General features: G+C 42.3%; 1 pseudogene; it reads left to right on the top strand.

The window, feature by feature from the left end:
* Positions 1-5,892: 5,892 nt before the first annotated feature.
* Positions 5,893-8,070, top strand: LOC101716895 (tubulin beta-3 chain-like; annotated as a pseudogene).
* The last annotated feature ends 238 nt before the right edge of the window (positions 8,071-8,308 follow it).

The raw sequence follows: 8,308 nt of genomic DNA, 5'->3' as shown, positions 1-8,308 counted from the left end.
GGAAAGAGTGCTTTAAGGCACCCCAGTGACAGCAGGGTGACCAAGAAAACATAGGTGCCCCACATTTCTGGAATGCTGCTTTGGTTAGGAGCACATCTGAACTGCACATCTATACGCATCATCCTGCAGAGAATTGCTATTTCAAAGGAGGAAAGGATTGAAAGTCAGAATGAAGTTCATAAATATTTTGTTTCCTTGTTTTGATGTAACACAAAGCCAGAATATCTAAGACTCTGTGGACCACCTCTATTGTCAGCTAGAACATTGGCCAGCTGTAGTAATTCAACCCCAAAATCTTCACCATATTTCTCCCCTGGTTATAAAGAGTGAGTGCCTTTTCTCTGTTACCACTGCTGCCATACTATTTGCAGGGTCTCACATTATGCTTTTTTAATTCTCAGGAAAAGCTCCAGAATGTGATGCAACCTACTTTTAAGTGGATAGAGTAGTAGGTTCCTCGGTGACTTGATCCACATTTTCTTCAGCATATGGGCAGAGCACTCATTAATGCTAATGGAGTTTGTACATAAGTATTGCAGGAAAAGGAAAAGTAGAGTTTCCCTTGCCTGTGTATTTTTTTTTAGTAGACCAAGAGCAATGCTCTACACTTGGGAGTTCAGTGGCATCTATATTTTTTAAATTTTGAAATGTGAGAAACACAGATCAAAAATTATGCCATTCATTCTGAAATACAGTGTTCTCAAGAGCAAAGGAGAGAGACATTTCTGCTTAGATTACCGTGGTTCCAAAGCCGCCCCATCAGAGCATATGTCTTTAGTAAAACAGACTACTGATGTGATAATGATAAAATAGGCCTTTATAAAACAACAAAAACTCCCTACTGAATCAATAAAGAATATATTCTCATTATTGAAAAAAATCCATATGAAATTACCCATATGCATCTCCAGAGCAGTGAGTACACAAGATAAGGAAGAGAACTGAAAATAATCATGAGTAAGTTGAGATTCCAGACCCTTCAGCCATGGCTATTGGATCTAGGCATTAATGAGCTATGTGGAGATGGCTGAGGTCCATGTAAATCCAGGCCATCTACCTCATTAGTCTTGAACTTCACCTGGAATCTGGAAGTGATGATTTCCAAGCTACTTTGCTCTTGATTGTTTCCAGTCCAAGTCAAATGGACAATGAAGAAAAGATACTTCCACACTATTTCCATGATGGATGTTCAGGACCAAAATAACTTCACCATCTGATGTATTTCACAGTTTTAAGTTAAAACAGACATACTATAATATGCTTGTACATCTGGCTCAGGTGCTTCATTTGCCATATGTTTGTGAAATAATCCAAGGAGATGTTACAATTGTATGCTCCCCTAGGGACCTGAATAAAACGTGCCCACAAAGAGTTACCTAATTATTCATTCCTGCCAACAACATCCTCACCTAATAATAAGGTGGTGCTTAAAGTGAGACAATAGTGCTTTCAGTCTTGAGAGATGTCAGTGCCACTTATTGTTTCAAAAACAGAAAGTCTTTTGCGTTTTTCAAAATGAGAAAAAAGATCCTTGGCCTTTAAAGCAAATAAAATCTCTGCAGGTGGTATATTCGGGATTCTGCAGTGCTGATCAAGGCCTAATGTTTCCTAAAACTTACTGGATGCCAACCGATGTAGCCACAGTGGAAACTACTGACCCAGAGATGACAGTCTAAGAAATGGCTTCGCTGCAATCCATGTAGAGCTTTAGAATTGGCAAATTGAGTTCCTATGTTACCACACTTAATTTTTATAACAATTTTGTGACGCAAATACAAAAGGCACACTTTATTAAGCTTTCCTTGTTACAGTCTTTGTAGCACTAATTAGACAAAAGGATGCGCATTTTTAAAAAATTTAGATATTTTTGGTCTTGACCAATGAACATCACTTGCCATAAAGGACATTTCTCACTTCCAGAGCCTTCAATGTTCTGCTTTTTTTCCTGCTATTTACACCCTTTTATCCTATGACCCTCATTTTAATTCCAAATGAATAATTTGGTTTTCTGAATCAAGGATTAAAAAAAAAGAGGGGGGAGTTAAAGTAATTTAATAGTTAAAATACAGGTTGACCATTAAAATTCAAACTTTATGAGGCTCTAGGCCAGGTCAAAGGAAAATGATGAAATATCTAAATACTGGGACAGTGTGGTCATGCACACTTATTATCCCTGCACTCCAGAGGCTGAGGCAGGAGGATCGCTGTGAGTTTGAGGCCAGCCTGGGCTACATAGTGAGTTCAAGGCTAGCCTGAACTGAATAGTGAGACCCTGTCTCAAAAGAGCAGAGAAATGCCTAAATACTAATATTAAAAATATGGGAGGAAGAACAGGTTTTGTGGAATAACTGGGGATGGGCACCAGAGCAGACATGAACATGTTCAATTCTTAATATGCTAAGTTCCTGTCGGACACATAGGTGAAACTATTTAGGAAAAGTCAGAGACGTGGGGCAAAAGCTCAGGATAGAATTTTAGATGCAAGACATTGGCAGGGACAAGATCCCTCCAATGTGAATAAAGTGCGAAAAGGAGACATGGATATTTAAGGGGATGATAAAGGAATAGAGACCTGCTGAGATAATGGAGAGGGAGCAGTCAGTCCAGAAAGAGGTGAGCAAGGAGAGAGAAGAGAAAGGTGTCAGAGAAGCCAAAGCCAGAACTCCAAGAACGGAAGAATAGTCAGAATAATATGACGTGGTGTGGAGAGAGCCAGGTAGGAATGGGTCAAAGTGTGAATGGATGACATGAAATCATAGATAACAAATTTAGGTCACACTTTCTAAAAGTAGTTACCAAAGGAAGAAGCACCAGGTCATTAATGGGTTTTTGTTTGTTTGCTGTTTGTTTTTTAAGAAAAAAAGATGAACATATTCTTACGCCAATGAGAAATACCTAAAGGAGGATTGAAGTTTTTAAAAAATAAAAAGAACATGGTTAAATCTGATATCCTAACCTCAAAGAACTAGGACTGGAAGTCCCATTTGACCCTGCTATTCCATTGCTGGGGATCTTCCCCAAAGAATTAAAAGAATCATACCACGGTGATATATGTGCGCCCATGTTCATAGCAGCACAGTTTGTGATAGCTAAAACTTGGAAACAGCCCAAATGCCCATCAACTGGAGACTGGATAAAGAAAATGTGGTTTTTTTTTATATAATGGAGTACTACTCAGCCATAAAAAATGAGAAAATAGAGACATTTATAGCTAAGTGGATGCACATTGAGGCGATACTCTTAAGTGAAATAAATAGGACACACATGTGTAAATACTGAATAGTTTCTCTAGTGTGAGAAACTGAAAGTGTAAATAAGGACTAAGATGTACAATAGGTAATGTGAAATAGGAAGAAAAGGGGCAAAGGGGAAGGAGGTGGGAGGGCTAGGGGAAAGGATAGAAGGGAATGGGATTAATATAAGAAAATGGAAAAATAGGAACAAAATCTTTGTAAATAGGGAGGAATGGAGGGGTTGAAGGGAGGGCTGGGCAAGGGTGAAAAATAAGAACCAAGAGAGACTATGTAAAGGTGCAAATTTCCAATGATGAATGTCATTATATTGTATACCTAAAATGTACCAATGATTCAAATGAATAATCGATAATGTAAAATAGGAAGAAAAGGTCCAAAGGGGTAGGGGTAGTGGGAGGGGCAGGGGAAAGGAAAGAAGGGAAAGGACAAATGATGAGAAATGGAAAAAATGAAAATAAAGTCTTTGTAAATAGGGAAGGTTGGAGGGTGTGAAGGGAGGGCTAGGAATGGGAAAAAAATAAGAACCAAGATGCATTATGTAAAGGTACAATTCCCAATGAGAAATGTAATTGTGTTGTATACGTACAATGTACCAATAAAAGAATTTAATTTAAAAAAATCTGATATCCTAAGGAGGAATAATATCCACAGTTCAGTGGATATTATGATGGGAAAAGTGTCTTTTGCTAGAGATGAGGTCAAGAGCGGACGCCAGAACAGGTGGGCTTATGGGAAAATGGGGAAGCGAAATGAAAAGCCAGTCCTGATAACTGCTAGCCCCTAAATTACCAGCAAGTTCATCCCAAAGAGAGAAGATTGAAAGTTTTGAAGAGTGGCAAAGGTTTGGAATAGTAGCTGAGGGAAATGGGAGAAGCACATGTAATAGGGCTACTGAGTGACATTAAAGGTACAACTGAGATTAGATTCACTCCAGATTTATGGTCCCCACTCTATATGGTTGTGATTTTTCTTTTTCCTCCAGCAGAGCAGTGCTCAAGGAATGTTTACAGCTAAGGAGGCTCCATAGAGGATTGCCTAAAGGACATGAAGTCCATTTATCTCTTCAGATAGTTTAGATTACATCTCAAGATCAAGGTAAACCATCCAGACTAAATACTTGAGCCATATTGTTTTGACTCTTTTTACTGTCACTCACTTTTGCTGAACTACATTCTGGCATTGGACCTTGGCTTGTACTGAGGAACCCAACAAGAAACAGTCATGGGACAACACAGCTAACGTTGTGGGAAATGGTAAGAGTGAAACAAGCTTCTGTACCAAGAGTGTTCCTTGAACAAGAGTGCAAAGAACCGTTTCCCTTAGACCCAGGTGCCAGAAGACAACTAGTTTTTCAGGAGCAATGCCAGTGTGTCTCTGTTTTCATGGTACAGAGCTAGGGATGGTAAAAAGCCTGGACTTGAAAGCAGACTGCATTGTGTTCGAATCCAGCCTCTGTCACCTATTAGGTGATTGACCTTGAGCGTGTTAGCTTCTCTGTGCCTCAGCTTCCTCATCTATACAGTAGCACAAATGACAGTACCTGCTTCATAGTGCTTCTGTAAGAATTCAATGAGACAATCATTGTAAAAATATTTAACACCATGTCTGGAAAATCATAACCCATCAGTACATATTGCCATTATTTTGATTGCTATCATAAAATCATTTTTGGTTTGATGTATTGCCTTCACCCTCAGTGTGGTATTCCTTTACATGTGCTAACTTACCTCTGGTCTCCATTTAATATCATTGTTTCATTTATCTTCACTTCACTTATTATTTTAAGATCTGATATTCACCTACCATCATTTTAGCATGAGGTAGACCATAAGAAAGTAAATTGAAGGAGTTCTTATACCAATCAATAACTGTGAAGTCTATTCTATTTTAGTCCATGTTTTAGGAATAGTTTCAAAATGGAAGAATGGGTTAGGAGCTTTCTTATTACACATTTGATCTAGAAATACATTTCCTTGAAGTCCATTTCACCTGATACTGACTTTTCTTACAATCATTCTTCATTGGCCCCTATGGGGTTTTAGCTTTACATCAGCATTTGCTCACATTGTAAATAAATAAGATGTTACTTTAATTGCAGAGAGGAACAGATTACTACAGCTTGAGAAGTAGCTAGAGCATTGCAGTGGAATTAGGGTAAAATTGGAGGATCACAAGGCCAGGGTTTAAACACCAGCTCTGCCATCTCCTAGCTTTGCCCTTGGAACTCCTTCGTCTCAGTTCTCATATTTGCTAAATAGAGTTGACAGTATCACTCTCCCAGCGAGATAACAAAAAGACTTCCGAAACTAAAGAAGGGCTTCAGCAAAATTTAGTTAAATCTGCATGGAGTGTAAATGTTAGCAACGAAGTAGTCATTCAAACATGTACTTAAAAAATTAAGCCAATTAATTCAGTCTTTTTAAATACCTTTAAAGGCAACCAACTTGAACAGACTTATTGAACTTAGTGGTTTGAAATATTTCCACCAGTCAATTTTGAACATTTAGCCAAAAGCAAAACCAAAAGGCTTTAATTGATTTTTAAGAATACCATATTTAAGAAATCTCATCTCTATTTAAGAAGATCAACTTCACTTGCACAGGAGAAACGTGAAAAATACCCCAGATTGATCCTCCACAGCATCCGAGTCCGCAGCCAGCATTAAGGAGATCGTGCACATCCAGGCCGGTCAGTGTGGCAACCAGATCGGGGCCAAGTTCGGGGAGGTCATCAGAGATGAGCATGGCATGGGCCCCAGCAGCAACTATGTGGGGGACTCAGACCTGCAACTGGAGGGCATCGGTGTCTACTACAGTGAGGCCTCCTCTCACAGGTATGTGCCTCGGGCCATCCTGGTGGACCTGGAGCCCGGGACCATGGACAGCATTCAGTCGGGTGACTTTGGGCACCTCTTCCGGACCCACGACTTCATCTTTGGTCAGAGTAGAGCTGGCAACAAATGTGCCAAAGGTCACTACACAGAGGGCGCGGAGCTGGTGGCCTCAGTCCTGGATGTCGTGCGGAAGGAGGGTGAGAACTGCGACTGCCTGCTGGGCTTCCAGCTGACTTACTCATTGGGCGGTGGCACGGGCTCGGGCATGGGCACCCTGCTCATCAGCAAGGTGCTTGAGGAGTACCCTCACCGGATCATGAACACCTTCTGTGTGGTGCCCTCACCCAAGGTGTCGGACACCATGGTCAAGCCCTACAATGCCACACTGTCCATCCACCAGCGTGGAGAACACCGATGACAAGACCTACTGCATGGACAACGAGGCACTGTATGATATCTGCTTCCGCACCCTCAAGCTGGCCACGCCCACCAATGGGGACCTCAACCATTTGGTGTCTGCCATCATGAGTGGAGTCACCAGCTTCCTCCACTTCCCAGGCCAGCTCAACACCGACCTGCATAAGCTGGCTGTGAACATGGTGCCCTTCCCACTCCTGCACTTCTTCATGTCTGGCTTTGCCCCACTCACTGCCCCTGGCAGCCAGCAGTACCACGCCCTAGCAGTGCCTGAGCTCACCCAGCAAAAGTTTGATGCCAAGAACATGAGGGATGCCTGTGACCCTCGCCACAGTTGCTACCTGACAGTGGCCACGGTCTTCTGGGGCCGCATGTCCATGAAGGAGGTGGATGAGCAAATGCTGGCCATCCAGAACAAGAACGGTAGCTACTTTGTGGAGTGGATTCCTAACAACGTCAAGGTGACTGTGTGTGATATCCCACCTTGTCAGGAGCAATGCTACATAATTTTAGGGAAAAATCATTTGGTTAGCCTAGTTCTCCTGCCTACAGCCCAGCTATGGGATTCTGAGACATAATTCCATTTTGGCCTCCGGTCACAACTGAGACCTCAATGATCTGGTGATGTTGTGATTCTCCAGGACAAGAAACATCCTGGGAGCTGAGAACATCCTGGGAGGAACAAACATCTACTCAGTTCCTCCTTGTTCTTGGATTGTTACATCTTATTTACGCAGGATGTCCTGAACTCTCTGCAAGTCATTTGTTACATTTGTTTCTCCTGATGTACTGAATAAAAGGTGTGGTAAGGTGGGGGCTTTCATCTTTGCTGCCCAGAGCAGCACTGATCAGACCCAAAGCTCAGCTTCTTCTCAGTCTCATTTTTCTACCTTTCCTGTAATTTGCCCTGTGCTGCTGTGGCTCACAGGAGACTAGGACTTACTGCAGAGGTTCTAGTAATGTCCCCTTTCCCTGTTCCTTATACACCTCATGGGCTGAAGATGTCTTCCACCTTCACTGGCAACAGCACAACCATCCAGGAGCTGTTCAAGCACATCTCGGAGCAGTTCACAGCCATGTTCTGGCGCAAGTCCTTCCTGCACTGACACACAGGTGAGGGCATGGATGAGATGGAGTTCACCGAGGCTGAGAGCAACATGAATGACCTGGTGTCCGAGTATGAGCAGTACCAGGATGCCACAGCTGAGGAGGAGGACGAGATGTATGAAGATGACGAGGGGGAATCTGAGGCCCAGGGCCCCAAGAGAGCCACTCACAGCTGGTGTGTGGGGCCATGCGACAGCCAGCCCCAAGACAAGCAGCATCTGCCCCAGAGCCATCTAGCTAGCCACACTGCCCCCAGCTTTGCTTCCCACCAGCTCATCCTAGTACACTAGGGTTCCTGAGTTAGAGTCCTCAGTATTTATGGCCACCCCACCCCACGGGTCCATGTAGCTCTGTCCTCCACACGTAGGTCATCTCTGTTTCCTGTTGCTCTTGGTCTGTTTTATCGTGGCTCCCAGACTGATGTTTTATGGTTTGTTTTTTACTGGTTGTGTTTGTATTTGGCGGGGGGGGGGGGGGGGGGATATACTTAATAAATCTATAGCTAAAGAGAAAAAGAAATACCCCAGATTGTATTCTGTGTTTCTAAATAAATAAATGCTCTGAAAAAAACTCCTCTATGCAAATAAACCTCCCTTTTCTCTGACAGACAATAGCTTTGTTTTGTTTTGTTTTCTTTATCTTTTTCTTATTGTTATTGCTTCTTAGGCCAGTAAGCTTACATGGATGAAAGGCAGTT

The sequence above is a fragment of the Heterocephalus glaber genome, unplaced genomic scaffold, assembly GCF_053883595.1.
Source record: "Heterocephalus glaber isolate CG9 unplaced genomic scaffold, H.glaber_assembly_v1.0 deba00001481, whole genome shotgun sequence".
NCBI lineage: Eukaryota > Metazoa > Chordata > Mammalia > Rodentia > Bathyergidae > Heterocephalus > Heterocephalus glaber.
The sequence above is the reverse complement of the archived record's forward strand: the minus strand, read 5'-3'. Positions and strand labels throughout refer to the sequence as shown.